Here is a 15,982-nt window from a genome sequence, read left to right as displayed (position 1 = left end):
GGGAAGGAGTGGGGAGGAGTGGGGAAGAAGGAGAAGAAGGGATCACAAAGAGGCATGAGGAAAGTTTGGGGGGCAGTGGATATGATATCTTTTTTAAAAAATAGAATATATTTGGGGAGATTCATTAATTTTTTTTAAATTAATCTCTATGCCCGATGTGGGGCTTGAACTCATAACCCTGAGATCGAGAGTCACATGCTCTACCAACTGAGCCAGCCAGGCACCCTGGATATGTTATCTTGATTGTGGTGATGGTTTCACCCGTGTATACATATGTCAAAATTTATCAGATGGTGTGCTTTAAATATGTGAAGTTTAAAAGGGTGACTGCGTGGCTCAGTCGGTTAAGTGTCCAACTTCAGCTCAGGTCATGATCTCACGACCTGTGAGTTTGAGCCCTGCGTTAAGCTCTGTGCTGACTCAGAGCCTGGAGGCTGCTTCAGATTCTGTGTCTCCTTCTCTCTCTGCTCCTCCTCCGTTCACGCTCTCTCTCTCTCTCTCTCTCTCAAAAATAAGTAAACATTAAAAAAAATTTTTTTTAAATATGTGAAGTTTATTGCATGTGAATTATATACTTCAATAAAGGTGTAAAACAAAAGGAATTAATTTTAGAGTGCTACCCACCATACACTCAAACATATACCTGATGAAAAAGAATTAGTCTTGCTAATGTGCACTGTCATCTGATACACCCATTCCATTTCATTCCACTCCATTGAAAATACACTCTGATCGCGATCTACTAAGCTGATTTCATAATTCACTAATAGGTTGATGCCTGTAGTTTGAAAAACATTGCATGGCTTGAGTCCAAAACAGTCCCTCAGTTACATTGACAAGCCCCCTCCCCCTCGTGTTAGTTTCTATGTCTTTATCACCAATGGTCATCTCCCCTTCTGTTAATGTGGTGACAAAATTTAGAGCCTTAAAGTAAAAGACCTTATCTTTCAAATTCTTGCACTGGCGCCTGAGATCGACCCTTACCCTTTGCTACCATCTCCCCACTGATTTGTTTGGAGATTGTTAATTTTGTGATCTCATAATGAAGATTCTTCTGTGATGACTCTAGGAACACTATGGGGACCTTTTGGGGGACAGCGAGATGGCAGCGACTGGCCACAGGGTTACTCTGGTTGCCAAGGCTTCTGGACATCACTAACATAAGTAACAGCTCCTGTTAGCTATCATTTCCCTCATAAAGGAAAGCAAGGTGGCTCTGACACTGAACCTGCTCTTTGTGATGACTTATTTAGCTTCCTTGAAGAATTTGCTTTTAGTTGCTGTTTTGTCTATGCACAAAGAGGGCCATATGGAAAGTGGTTCCTCTTTCCTAACACACCGTGCGTTAACAGTGGTAAGTACCTGTGTCTGTGCCCAGCAGGGTCCAGCAGAGAAGAGGAAAAGGCTAGAGAATAAAAATGATGGAAGAAACCTAGGCTTGGGGTGGTTTCGGTTCTGCTATGAATTAGTGCTCCTGTATGCGACTTTGTATTGATGTATCTGTCAGTCTGTCTTCAATGACACATCTTTCTGTGTCACAGGAAGCGGCGTCATTTGCAAATTCAGTTCCTTTTATGTCCATAAAGATTTTAATAAATGAATTCGGAACCAGGAGGAGATGAAACTCAGGCAGAAGTTGTGAGTTGTGATTCTGTCCCCAGCATTTTTCTAGACAGTAGCCAGAGACAAGTAACAGAGAGCCGCCCTTATTTCCCAAGACCTCAGCCTTCCCAAGGCTCCAGAAGAACCAGCGTGGCATACGCCCAAACCAAGCTGCGTGGCATACTCAGGGGTTACCGGACTGTAAAGGAGAGCTTCAATTCCTAGGCTCAGCAGAGTGGCCTAGGTCTCAGTTGATAATAGCTCCAAAAATCTAAGATCTAGATTCCGTTCACATAAGTAGCAGCCAGAGGCTGTAAGTTCAGAATTTGAACAGTCTTGGGGGCGGGGAGTCAGAGTATATTGAAGCTATTGCTTCTGGGCAAATAGATTTCGGTATCAGGTTCACACCTTCCTTATTTAGAACCCGGAGAGAGCACATACAGTGACAAATACGTGGTCGTGGTATCAGGCAAACCTTGGTTCAGATCATGTCTCTGCTGCCTGCCAGCCTTGTGACCTTGGGAAAATCATTTAATCTCTCTGAACTTCAGATTTCTCGTTTAGAGCAGTAGTTCTCCGCTAGGAGGGATTTTGCCCCCACCCCCACCCCGGGAACATTTGGTGACATTTAGGACAAGGGGTGAGAAGTGCTTAGTGGGGACGGCGGAGGATACTGTTCAACATCCTACAATGCACAGATAGCACCCCCACAGCAAAGAACTATCTGGCCCCAAATGTCGATAGAGCTGAGGTTGAGAAAATCTTAGTTTAGAGATAACATATACAAAATGTCTGGCATAAAACAGGTAGGCGCTGCCTCAGGCATTACCAAATCGTGCATTCAGTGTGGCTAATTGAAAACCAGATTGTAGGGGAGCAAGGATCATGCAAGTCTATCTGAGGTTCAGGAAAAGTCCCCAGTGGTGGTACCAGAGGCCCACTGAACCAGTTACGGCCGTTGTGGCAAACAGGTTCAAGGTGGTGGCTCTGGAACCAGTCTGCCCACGTCCAAACTCTGCCTCTGCCATGCACTGCACGTATTACCTTGGGCAAGTCACTTAACCACAGTCTTATCCCCACTTAACCGGGGATAATAACGATATACCTGCCTCACAAAGGATGGGTCTGCATAGATAGCAACCTGCTCACCTAATATTTTCTCTTGTTACAAGGGGAATAAATACAGAGCCAGTGCCCAGAGGAGCCCTGGTTTTAATAAGAAACTCTGAATTTTTTGATAGGAAGTATGGAGAGGAACATAAACCAAACATAAAATGGGTAATTGACACAGCAATAGAAAGTTCATCAACCCACTAAGGACCCACTATGAGCGGCTGGGCAAGGTGCCAGATGTTTATAAATATCATCTCACTGAATCCCCTCGACAGCTCTTTGAAACGGCTTCTATTAACCTATTTTGATCTTTTTTTACCGACATGGAAATAGGCTCTAAGCAATTAAAGTACTTTGCCCAAACTCTCCCAGCCATAGGGGTAGAGCTGGGGTTTGGAATCTAGGGATGACTCCAGCCTGTGTTTTGGTGAGCCAAAATTCACAAACGCTTAACTCGGGGCAATTCCAGGATGTACAACATTCAACCAGCTGGGATTCTCTGTATACAGGAAAGGAAGCAAAATGTAAAGCCAGGCATCTATCTCTAGTACTGGCTGGGACTCATGGCCCAGGGCATGTAGGGACAAGGAAAGAGGAGCAGGACACCAGTGACAGGTGCAGTCCTTGCTTTTCTCCAGGGATAACTGCTACATCCAGAGAGCCACCTTGCATCCCCACGGCAGCCTGAAGCCGCTTCGGGGAACATTTCCTTGTTAACGGCTTAGGTCTGGCAGGTTGGGTTACTCAGCGCTGGTGCTTTCTGCCACAAGGAGATATTTTCTAGAGGATTCCTGAGATGCTCCTCCCCTCACTAAATGTTTCATGAGGCTAGTGCTGTGTGTGTGTGTGTGTGTGTGTGTGTGTGTGCACGAGTGCACGTGTGCGTTTTCTGTGTGTGTAGTGGGATGACAGGATAGCCTGGGACTGAGGAGCCAGCAGAACCAGGAAAAGGTTCCTGGTAGAAGCTGTGGCCCTTCCTCTAAACAAACAGCTGTGTTTGGAGAAAGACAGAAATAGTGCCTAAAAATAGCCAAGAGGCCAGAGTATATCCCAAGACTGGCAGTACTAAGGGGTCTCACACACTGACGCTCAGGACCAAGGCTGTGAAGTAGGTGCTGTTTTGTGGATCTCTGCTTTTCCTGAGGGTCCCCTTCACTCCGTCTGGTGCCGGAAGGCATCGCACCTGCTCGCGCCCAGAGAGCCATCTGGGCAGACCTCCCCAGCCGCTCGCCAAACTCTGGGCCCCGTTCACCCAGCAGAAGCTGAGGAGGAGCAAAGCACAGGCCACAGGGCCTCATATCATCCTGTGCCCTGTGTGTTCTATGGAGGGCTGTGTTCTTCCCCTGGGCAGAAAGGCTCTCCCAAGTTCACTAACCTGGTTGTTTAAATATAGGAGAGGAAACAGATGCTGGCTGGGCGGAAGTCTCTTGAAGACGGGGTTTTGGCGGTGGCTTGCTAGAGCTGATAAGGACACGGGGTGTGCTCCCAGATGGGCCTCTGCCAATTCGCTTTTGGGTCTTTCTGAGGCTGCCCTGAGCCACCACCATCAGAACATGGCTCCTCTCCAAGCTCCTCCTCATGGCTGACATGGAGAGGAGGGTTATTTTTAAACTGATCTTTGTGACTTCCTCTTGGCCTTCCTCCTTGCTCTCCTCTCTCCGAGGCCCTAAGAGCAGCTTCCTGGCCAAGCCAACTAGAACTCCAGTGATGGGGATGTGTGCAGGGTCCTGGGAGGCAAGGGCTGGCTGTGCAGGGCAGGGACCCAGCCCAGGGGGTGCCAGGGCAGGCGGGAATACTGGGGGTACAGGATACACCCAGCAGGGGTCATGTGGAACCCACAGTTCCTGGGCTCTCCAGGGCCACGTAGATGGGTACCAATGCCCTGAGCCAGGGCATCACCCCGCTGATCCCACCAGGGGACTGACCCTTCCTGGGCTGGGCTGGGCTGCCCAGGCCAGCACACCCCTGCAGTCTGCGGGGAATGCCCCTCCAGCGGCCCTTGGCTCGCAGAGTTCTGGCGGAGCATGTCTGGCCAGCTGTACCACCAGCATCCTCAAATTGTGTCGTGGCTGAGTCATAGTGACAGCCCCACCCCAGCACCCCCCGTGGAAAAGGAGGGGAGCTTTGCTGCTAGCATGGGGACCTCTGGGGGCTGCCTGGGAACCACATCCCTGCACAGAGGCCCTGGGGCTCTGTGGCTGCTGCCCCTGGCTCCCTCTAGCTCCCACACCCACAGCCAGGCAGCTCAGGTACAGCCACGGAGTCCAGCAGCTGCCCCACAGTGGGCCTGTTGCCTCTGGCCCAAGCCACAGTTCCTCCCAGGGGGCTCCTTCCTCATGTCTGCTGGGAGGAGACTGACAGCACTCCCAGCTGCCACCAGGAAACCCACAGCACCTGCCCTCTCCCCACTTCTTGGCCTGGCCCCACAGCCAGGACCTGAAAACACCTTTCAGCTGGTGACTCCTTCATCCAAGAAGCAGGGCTGAGGACAGGCATGTAACAGTTTGGGAAACTGATGGTTCCTCTCCAAGACACAGGGGAGCCGAGGCTCAGTCCTTCCTCTCGGGGACTCCTGGTTCTGCAGCCCCTTGTGAAACCAGGCGGGAAGAGCCAGGCTGTGTCCCATGGGCCAGCATCCATGTGATGCTCAGAAAGGCCTTTCCAGGTGAGAGTCTGGGTCGAGAACTAGGCCTTCACTCTGGGTTAGAGTCTGGGTCAAGAACTAGGCCTTGACTCTGGAGATTCCCTCTTTCGGGGAAGAGAGGCCCCCGGGGGCATCTGTCTGTGGAATTCAGAATTCTAGACGCTCAACCTCCATCACTCATCTGTGGAGACTGGCAAAACTGAGCCCCCGGGGCTGAGGCGGGCCAGGCAGCATGGTGGCTGGGCCAGTGACCGCCGAGGGGGACGCTGGCTCCGCGTTCACAAACAGGGCCATCCTGGGAAAGATGCTTCACCTTCCTAAATATCAACTTCCCCACCCTGCGAACAACAGATGTGATGAAAATGATGGGCGCTATGATACGGCCATGGCAAAGGTCAAGCGAGGTAGGGCACTAGGCGTCGTGCCCAGAGAAGCCCACGGGAGGGCTGTCGTACCGCTGCACAGGAAAGCCCCCAGCGTGGCTCCTGGCACACGGTCCGCGATGGATACTTGTTACTGTTTTCCCTTCCTTTCTTCCTCCTCAACCTGACCTGAGGGGAGGTGACATGGAAAAGTGTGTGTGTGTGTGTGTGTGTGTGTGTGTGCGTGTGTGTGCACGCGCGTGCCTGCCCACACTGCACACACACTCGCGGTGTGTGGGGCCGGTGCCGGGTGCTCGTCACTTATCACACCTGCTGCCTCTGTGGGCCCTTGGTGTCATCTGTGGAACAGGGAGTTGGACCCATTGGTTTCCAAGATCCATCCACGAAAGGGTGGATCCACGAAAGGGTGGGCATGTGGTCTCTTCATTCTGCTACCACCCAGCAGAGTCGGGGCCTTCCTTCCACCACGGCCTGGTGGCCTGTTTGCCCTTCTCTGATGTGCGTGCCCTCAAGTCCATGCATCTTCCTCCCACGGCCTCTCCTCCCGTGTCCCCACACCCCCACCCCAGCCAGCAGCTGCCCTGGCCTCCCTGCAGATGTTTCCAGTTTACAGATTGCATGGAGGGCACGTTGGTCATTTGTTCCATTTGCTCAGAAACAACAGCCAGCATTATTGGCAGGAAATGCAGAGGTCGTGCCAAACTGCAGGATGACACAAAACACCCTAGTCATGGGCACTGGGCGCGCTGGGGGTGGGGGGAGGGAAGGAGCGCAAGCTGGATTGTCTCGCCGTGACCTGGAGCTCTGTTGTCGCGGTCACTGAAGCAAGGTCCGGCTCCCCTCCGGGAATGGCCCGAGCGGCCCGTTGACTCATCGTGGAGGGACAAGGACAGAGCCAGATGCTATCTTGGATGCTGGGAGCAATCAGGGCTCGGCTCCGCAGCCCGGCCCTGAGGCTGAACCTCGACCAAGAACAAATTCTATTTCTTTGTTCCTGCGAAATCAGGAAAGATTGCAGGGGTAATGAAAGATTAGATGATGTTTGGTGTTGAAGGTCGAGAGCAAACACAAATAAATGTAATGCAAACTAAATTGTGGGCCTCAGGGGCCCCGGATGTTTGCCATGCAGCTATTCTGGCCAGAGTCGGCTGTGTGTTCAGCAGCCCTCACACCCCGCTCAGGCGGGGGCCCCTTCATAGCAGCAAGTAGTGCCAGAATGAATGGCACACGAGAAATGGGCACTATGATTATTGCTCAGCGTCATCTGGCTCTCGAGACCCAGGCTGGAAGAGTTTCGCTTGCAGCAAATTGGGAGCCCAAGCGGCTTTCAGGGGGTAGTGAGCTGGCAGGCTGCCTTTCCCCAGGCCCAGAGGAGTCATGGGTGGGACTGCTGGTGAACCCACCGGGCAGGCCTGCTGATGCTTTCCTGGGTAAGCAGGTGCCACCTCCAGTGTAGACAAACCACTCAGAATGGCATAAGCAAGGGACTTCCTGGCAAGTGTGAAGAAGGGAGAGAGAGGTATTGTAGCCTCTGGAAATCTCCTTTGCACCCTTCTCATTTCTGAAGCCTGGGACACATCAGGCAATGGAGAAGAGCCCCTTCAGTGAGATACTGAGCATTGCACTGGAGAAACAGGATCCACGGGGCACATCCTTAATGGATTCCCAACAACCCTATATCTCACAGTTTGTGGCAGGGTGGTAGGTATGGAATGTGGGGTTTTTTAATTTTTTTTTTTTTTTTTGAGAGAGAGACAGAGAGACAGAGCACGAGCTGGGGGAGGGCAGAGAAAGAGGGAGACACAGAATCCGAAGCAGGATCCAGGCTCTGAGCCATCAGCACAGAGCCCGACATGGGGCTCGAACCCATGAACTGTGAGATCATGACCTGAGCGGAAGTCAGATGCTTAACTGACTGAGCCACCCAGGCACCCCAGTAGGTATGGAATGTTCTAATTCAGTGTTTACCAGGTACCTCCTAAGTGGAGCTCCCGTCTGGGTGCTGGAGAGGCCCTGACAGTAAAACAGCTCCCCCCACCCCATGTCCCGGAGCCCTCACGCACACTGGGCAGAGAGTGGAGAGCCAGCACCATGGACCAGTTTCCGTGACACCTGCTGTGCCTATGTCACTTCACTTGGTCTTCACTCAAGTGTCTTTGTTACCTATCAAAGGGGCAATTGGAGACACAGAGAATAAACAATTTGTGCAACATCATCCATGTAGAAACAGAACTGACAACAAGAAAGACGGGTGTAGTTTGAAGCCCATGGCTGGCACTGATAGCATGTAGGCAGGAGCGCGGCGGAAAGGGCCTGCCCCTGTGTGAAGAGGCGTCTGGCTGTGGCTGAACACCCACTGGGCGCATCTGGGGTGCTCTGGTGTGGAAAGGCACTGTCGGTGTGGGACAATGTAACTTGCAGCACCCGCTATTCCCCCGCTGGCGAGGACTGACAGGAAGACCGTCAGGAGTCAAGCACGGTGAAAGACCAACCCACCGTGGGCTTGGTTGGAGGCTCCCAGGCTGCGTGGCTGGGGATTCAGAGAGTTGTGGACCGGGATGACCGAAGAGCCAGCAAAACGGAACAGGCATACAGCCCCTCCAACAAGTCACTGAGAGAATCAGCCCTGCAGAATCACAGGAACTGGGGAGGGCATTTTTATGGATTCCCAACCGTAAAGGTCCCTAACCATTTCCTGGCTGCTTCTCCAGGTCTGACCTTGAACTAGCCACTGCGGGCATCAGTTTCCCACAGTGCTCCATCCCTCCCCAAATCCCCGTGTCCTGGGACCCCTACACTGAGCACAGCGATCTGGGGCCAGTCCCCCGACTTCCTGAGTCCTGTTACATCATGTGTCAGAATGAAGTGGCCAGCCAGGGCCAGAGGGGGCTCTGGGTCCTGCAGACAGAGCAGTGACGAGTAAGGAGGGGATGAACTAGTTCTGATGTGAAGGGGAAATGAGCAGAGTGAGACAATGAAAAACACGTGTGTGAGCTTGTGTGTATGTGTGTGTGTGTGTGTGTGTGTGAGAGGACACACCCTAGATCTACCACAGAGATGAATGGCACAGGCCGTTGCACGTACAAATGCAGAAACCACAAAACGCAATGCAAATATCAGACATTCTCTCTGAAGATCCCTTTCACTAGAGCTAACTGGTCACACTCTATTTTCTATCTGTACTGGTTTGAGACTGAAGTTAGATGCCAAGAAAACTATTTCTGCTGAGGAGGAGGGCTCCCTGTGTGCCTCCTGATTCCTTACTGGACGTTGAGAGGTGCGGTCAGCACTCTTGCGGGGCGAGGAGAAGACAGGCTGGAGACTAACATGTTATATGTGCCGCGAGGATTTATCCCAGGTCTCGTTTGGGCCAGGTTCTATTTTAGGCTCTTGGTACTTTGGGGAGAAGGGGAGTGGGAAGGAGATCTAAAGATGAGGAAGGCACCATTTCTTACAGCGTTTGCTTAAGGAGTTTACTAGCTAGTGGGAGAACAGTCATATAAATAAAATCACTACAAATGGTGTAATACCGGCTCGAATAGAGAAACGTGTCAGCTGGCCTGAGCGTACAGAGGAGGAAGCTATTAACTCAGTCTGGTAGTGACTTCAATCCTTTGTGGAAGTGGGTGGGGTGTACATAAATAAAAAAAAAGTCTACCTGGGAGAATCATAATATTAGACACTGTACAGCACCATTCCTAAGGGAGTGTTTACTAGATAGCATTTGCTGGAGAGAGATGCTTCAAGAGTTGTACTGAAAGCTTTTCTCCAAGAGCTCAACTAACCCCAGGGAGCATTTTCAGCCCCATCATTTTTTTTTTCCCTTTTGTCCAAACTGATCATCTAAAATAATTGCGGGGGCGCCTGGGTGGCTCAGTCAGTTAAGTGTCCGACTTCTGCTCAGGTCATGATCTCGCGGTTCACGAGTTCGACCCCCGCGTCGGGCTCTGTGCTGACAGCTCAGAGCGTGGAGCCTGTTTCAGATCCTCTGTCTCCCTCTCTCTCTGTCCATCCATCCATCCATCCCTCTCTCTCTCTCTCTCTCACACACACACAAAAAATAAATAGAAATTTAAAAAGTAAGTGAAAATAAAATAGGATTGTGGACCACCTGTTGAGGAAAAGAACCTCACTCCAAAGTCACGGAGGGACTGGCGAGCATCTTTGTACAACAGCCTGGAATGATCACCCTGCAGACCTGCCTCTGAAATGAACGCCAGTGCTCTTTCTAATGTTCTACGTGTTCATTATTAATACTTAGCCTACTTCCAAACAGGATGGGAGGTCGCTCCCAGTAAACGAACAGGGTGTGACAGAATCACTCCCACAGGGGAAGCCCAGGGATGAAGTGGGACCTCAAGATGCCCCGGGAAACCACAGCCAAGCATGGTCACGGAGACAATACCAGCTCCAGCCTCTTCGCTGCCCCTGCACACCTGAGTTACACAAAGCTCCCCCAGTAGGCAGTTACACAAAGCAAGCTAGTTTATTAAGAAAAGCCCCCTCCTGGCTAGCACTCAACTCCTCAGTGAAATTTACCCTAAGAAACTTTCTACAAGGAACAGGGCAGCAGACCATCCCCCTCGGTCATAATGAAATGCTGAGACATACTTCTTATGACAGCTTTCTATATTTACCTTTAATAAGCAGCAGAGAGAATCAGGTTATCTGGGAAGGCGTTTAGCAAGGAACGAACGTAATATGGTTTCACGACGCTGCTGTCTGATCACGGGCTGGGTGCAAGAGAGGCACACGGAGAACGCAGAGGGAGAGAGGTCGGCTGCCCACAGCGGTCCCAAACCACCGTCTTCTAAGCGGAGCTGGCGGGGGGTGGGAGCCAGACGGTTGGTGTGATAACACACTGCCCCTGATAGCTGGCCTGACCTAGGACACGAGACTTACTCCATTGGGACACTGAAGAATTTCTGCCTCAGATGACAAACTGGGTTTTGGCATAACTGATACAGTATTCTTCTCGTGGGGTTCACTGGGAAGAGCCAAGGCTTTGAAGCCAAGACAGACTTGGGTCCGGGCCACGGCCCTGTCGTTCACTGGCTTTGTTGCTCAGGTGGCTCACTGGCCAAGTCACTCAGGTGTCACCGCGCCTTAGTTTCCTCCTCTGTGCAATGGATCCAACAGTACTTACCTCCAGGACGGCTATAGAATCGTCAGCGACACCTGGCAAAGTGCCCAGCCCATGGTGGTTGGCATTGTCTCCATGGCAGCTGTCATGAGAATAAATACGAAAGGCCTTGTGGAGTAGGAGGGGGAAGACACACGTCAGCAGGAGAGGGAGGTTGCTCATCTCCTGCCATGGCAGGAGGGTTTGCACCCGATTCGTTAAGGAGTGGCGCCACATTTGTTCGGTGGAAGGTTTAAAAAAAAAAAAAAAAGAGGGGTGGGGGGCAGGATACGGCCCCGCTGTAAACATTTAGGATCAGAGTTCGTTCCTGCACGTTCTGGTGTGTAGATAAAGGGTTTAGGATGTACAGTTGGCTTCTGAGTCCTGCCCGCTTTGGGACTTGGGGGTGACACCCCGCGTGGGTGATTAGAAGAAGCCGGGGGCTGAGTTGCGAAGACACCCAGAACGTTTTGAGAAATCACGGGACAGGAGGCTCACCAGCAAAGGCCAGCAAAACTGCCCACAGAAGGGAGACGACTGGTCAGAGCCTGGCAGGTGCCAAGGGAGGGACCGGTGATATAGGTATGGCGGGGAGCGAAACATCCCAGCGGGATGCTAACTGAGTGAAGCAGAGTGTGTGAGCGGCGTCGTGCACTCTACAGAAAAACACACATACTGTTTTTCTTGGAATACTCACAAGCTTGAATAAGTAGAAGCAGCTTCTCAACCTTCTTGAGTCAAGAGCATTGAATTTAGTGCGGCCCAGAAATATTCCATGGGATCAGGTTGAACTTAGGCAGTTGGCAATCTATCCCTGTCTCCTTTGCCCTTCATTCTCGATTCCTTCGTGTTCGGCACCATCTGAGGTCGCTCTAAGCAGCGCTGAAAGGGGGTGCCACCAACTCCTCCCAGCTTCTCGTTTTCTCGCTCAGCCTGCGGTCTGGGAGGCAGTGGGAACGTGCTGCCACCTGGTGGTCACTGCTGAGCACAGAGCCCCTGCCGACGCTCGGGAATAAGCCTTGTGGACACTCGAAGCTGGTGCGGGGAAGCCTCTGCCCTCACTAAGACTCTTGTAGTATGAGCATCTCCTTGCTTTCTGAGTGCCTAGAACCTGGAACCCTAGAACCTAGAACCTAGCTGAACCCTTCCCTGGACTCTCCATTAGGGCCTGGAGGCCTCCTGACACACGAGGTGCGGTGGGGTGTCTGGAGGGTGGGGCGTGCACCCCCAAGGAGTTTCCCTTTGTTGAGCAGGATTTCCTGTTGCTCCGAGTGAAGGGATCTTGACCTCCCTCCGCCCCCCTGTACTGGTTCTGAGTATCCCGAACTCGGGCCACAGTTCCTGGCTCCTGGCCAAGCCGGTGTGGCTCAGGTCAATGGGCCCTAGTAGGAAGCCCCCTGGGGACAGTGCCTCCAGATCAGCCCCTAGAGGAAGGCTTCTGGAAAGGCCCAGCCTCCTCCTCCTGTGCTGACCGAGAGCAGGGAAGGGAGGGGTGCTGGGAGAGGCCACCTTCTTGGCCACCTCACTCTTTTTAAGCCTCCACTGCTGGCTAGCAAGCAAGAAGCTTTATAAAAATATAAGGTTTTGGGGAAGTGGTGATGGGGCCAAGAGGAAGCGGACAAACTGATTTTGTGCAATTCTGCAGGCAGCAGTGGAGTCCATGTGAGCCAACCCCAGGCGGGAGCCCCCACCTCCCAGCTGCCTGACATCCTGTCTCAGCAGCCTCCTGGACCAGTTTCTAGGACTCCAGAGGGTCCCCCCCCCCCCCCGCCCCCGGGCTCCTGCTCAGACAGCATCTTGCTGTGAGTGCAGGGTGGTTGCTGGGGCTTCTCAGGCTTGTCTGGGAAGCTGCAAAGGAGCAGATGAACATCTGTCTGACCAGCCTCTCCTGACATTAAGCAGAACCCCAAGGGCAAGGTTGCAGCCCTGTGGCTAAGCTGTGTCCAGGGGTGTCGGGCCAGGGTTTGGGACAGGTGAGGCCTTTCCCTAGGATTCAGATGCTTTTCCTGTGGTTCAGGTTGATGGATTCCCTCCCCGATCCTTGCCTCTTCCATGGAGTCCATGTTCTTTTAATAAAACCGAAACAGACATGGCCCTTCTTTTAGATGGGGAGATTCCCTGAGCCACATCTCACTTACAATTTATTATTTAAAAAAATTTTGGTTGGGGGGGGGAAATGGGTGTCTCAGTCAGTTAGATGTCCGACTTCAGCTCATGTCATGACTGGTTTGTGAGTTCGAGCCCCGCATCAGGCTCAGAACCTGGAGTCTGCTTCAGATTCTGTGTCTCCCTCTCTCTCTGTCCCTCCCCTGCTCACACTCTATCTCCAACTCTTTCTCAAAAATAACTATTAAAAAATGTAAAAAAAATTTTTTTTGGCACTCTGGTCCAACAAAAATAGATCTGATCTATTCCAGATCTCCCCCTGAAGCCCTGCCAAGTGCCCTGCTCATTCTTTCACCTGTCCGTAATTCAGAGCAGCTACCAGACCTACACTATGCTGGTGCTCTGTTCCCATGATCTTGGTCACCTCTTTCTTCTCCATGCGTTGAGGCTAGAACCTCCCAATGATAATATGGCAACGTCAAGTTCAGGGACACCTTGTACTTGTGAAAGCTTCACGTGGCTATTCACTTGCCCACTCATTTACCGTAGCCAGGAGCCTGGGTTTGAATGCCGGCTCTGCCACTTTCTAGCTGCGCAATCCTGGGCAAGTTACTTCACCTTTCTTTTCTCCTTTCTTTCTTTTTTTAATGTTTACTTAATTTTGAGACAGAGAGAGACAGAGCGTGAGCAGGGGAGAGGCAGAGAGAGAGGGAGACACAGAATCCGAAGCAGGCTCCAGGCTCTGATCTGTCAGCACAGAGTCCGACGCGGGGCTTGAATTCGCGAATCATGAGATCACGACCTGAACCAAAGTGGGACGCTTAACCTACTGAGCCACCCAGACGCCCCACATTACTTCTCCTTTCTGAGCCTCAGTTTGTTCAGCTGTGATTATAGTAAACATTTCATCAGAGAGCATTGAATGAGACCATGAAAGTAAAACCCTCACCATGGCAGGTGGTATGAGGGAACATGCTCAACCGGTCCTAGCTGATTCTATGCTTAGTGCCAAGCTGATGCCCCCTGGTTCACTGAGGAGCTTTCCTATTCATTCATTTATCAGAAATATACTTGAGCACCTGCAACCTGCCAGCCATGGTGGTGGGGCTAGAAATGATGAGTGGAGACCCCTATGCTCCAGGGGCGTAGATAGCAGGGGAGGGGCTTATAAACACAGCATGGTGAGGGGATGTCTGGGAAATTCTCTTCAGGGTCCTGTTCGAGAATAATCTTGAAGGAAAAGTGCTTGTGTTCTAGGTGGACACAGGGAGAAGGGCTTTCTAAGCTGGGCACATGTCGGGGAGGAAGAGAAATCATGGTGGTGCTTGTGGTTTTGGAGAAGAGGAGGATCCAGGCACCAGGAGGCTGCAGGGGGCTGGGACATCCCACCTCGAAGGGTCTCGTTCGTCATTCCAAAGGGGCCGGACTTGATCCTGAGGGCCGCATAGAGGCTGTGGGGAGACTTGCTTCTGGGGATGGCTCAGGGGGCTGAGACGGCGTGTCCATGAGAGATGAGGGAAGTTACCCAAGAGCAGCTGTGGGGCGTGTTGGGGGGGTGGAGACAAGATGACCATCTGTCCTGGCCTCTCTGTCTTCTTTTCCAGTCTGCTCTCTCTTCTTTTCCAGGTTGCCTTCTGGCACTCGGTCTGGAGTGAGAAGTTGGCTCAGGGCCCAATACTAGGCAAAAATGCTAAGTAATGTGGAAACCTCTCTCCTCATCCCTCCAGTCACGCCCCTGAGCACGGATAGGTTCAGCCTTCCCTTGGTTCCTGGACAGGAAATGTCCAGAGAATTCAGGAGACACAATTCCCAGGTGGGAAAAGGGGTCTAGGTCAAGGTGTCTCAAGTGCGGCCCCAGCCTCTCCTTTTCCCCCTGGATTATTCTCTCCCAGGCTATTCTGCACCCACCACACTGCTCTTGTTACAGGTGCAGGGACACAAAGCCCTCTCCGTGGCTTCTCTAACACAGCGGAGATGGGCTGGTTAGAAAAGGACTCACTCAGGTCCTAAGGGAGGATGAAAGGGGTAAAGATCAGGTTTCCAGCTCTAGCTGTGGAATCCATCCCCAAAACCTTGCTCCACTTTCTGTGGCTGGATCCGTGGCTCAGGTACTTTCCTGGCCTCTGCCACCTTCTCCCTCCCCCAGCTTCTGGCTCATAATGACACAGCCCCCCTCACACCACTCTCTCTAAATGTGGAAGCTGTCTGTTGCCTGACCAGCTCTCGAACGTGGAGCGAGGCAGACCTGGGTGGCCAAGCACCCCCCTGGAAACCGCTCCCTTACTATACATTCGCCCCGATGTAGCAATATGACTGGTCCCTACCCCAGAGTGTCTTGCTCTCACATATTGGCTGTTTGGTCCTACCGGGTGGCAAGGGGCCAGCAGAGAGGGTACTTTTTTTTTTTTTTTACACCCTGTCACCAAAATTCAACCATTGCTTTAGGGTGAGAGCGACTTCTTTCGGTAGCACACAGCCTCCTAGAACTTGCTTTCTGTGACTTCCTCCCTGAAGCAGAGATAAAGAAAGCAGTTGCAGTAGATACTCTTGTGAGAAGCTGCGCTGGAGGCTGGCGAAGCTTCTCAAGTTCCCACGGTGCAGGGATGTGGGCATGGTTAACACTGGAAAACGTTGGAAAGGCAGCGATGCTGCTGGACAGGGCTGCCGCCCCTTAATGTCTGGGGGGTTGGGCCAGGGTGAAGTGGCAAGTCCAGGAGGCATGGGCAAGGTTATTCAGACTTGGGCCAACTTGAGATGGGGGGAGGGGGCGTGGGGGGAGCAGAGGGTGACGTGGAAATGCCACGGCCCCGAGGCGTCTCACCGGTGCCCTGGCAAGTATGTGAGCAACGCTGTTGTCGGTGTTGAATTTTAGTTCTGGCTGCACGTAGATTGGGGTTATTTAAGGCAAATATTATAAACCTTCCGATCCACTGTGTGAGCTCGGGTCCACCCATCCCTTCTTGCTGTGTCTCTAAATAACCCCAGTGGGCAGGACTGGACCTTAAATAACAA

General features: G+C 52.1%; 1 long non-coding RNA gene and 1 other non-coding gene across 3 annotated transcripts in view; both read right to left on the bottom strand.

Annotated features, from left to right (window-relative positions):
• The window catches only part of LOC113599067 (uncharacterized), a 34,103-nt gene extending 29,689 nt beyond the window's left edge, over positions 1-4,414 (bottom strand). Inside the window, exon 1 of one of the 2 annotated variants that reach the window (XR_008295132.1) lies at positions 4,091-4,414. This is a non-coding gene — a long non-coding RNA (uncharacterized LOC113599067). Of the gene's footprint in view, positions 1-939; positions 1,159-4,090 lie in introns of those variants that run through there. The other variant, XR_003419790.2, reaches the window with a different exon arrangement.
• TRNAE-CUC (transfer RNA glutamic acid (anticodon CUC)) lies at positions 150-222 on the bottom strand. The gene has a single exon. It is a non-coding gene; the product is annotated as a tRNA-Glu (tRNA).
• Positions 4,415-15,982: the final 11,568 nt, after the last annotated feature.

The sequence above is a fragment of the Acinonyx jubatus genome, chromosome C1, assembly GCF_027475565.1.
Source record: "Acinonyx jubatus isolate Ajub_Pintada_27869175 chromosome C1, VMU_Ajub_asm_v1.0, whole genome shotgun sequence".
NCBI lineage: Eukaryota > Metazoa > Chordata > Mammalia > Carnivora > Felidae > Acinonyx > Acinonyx jubatus.
This window is presented reverse-complemented; position numbering and strand designations above follow the sequence as displayed.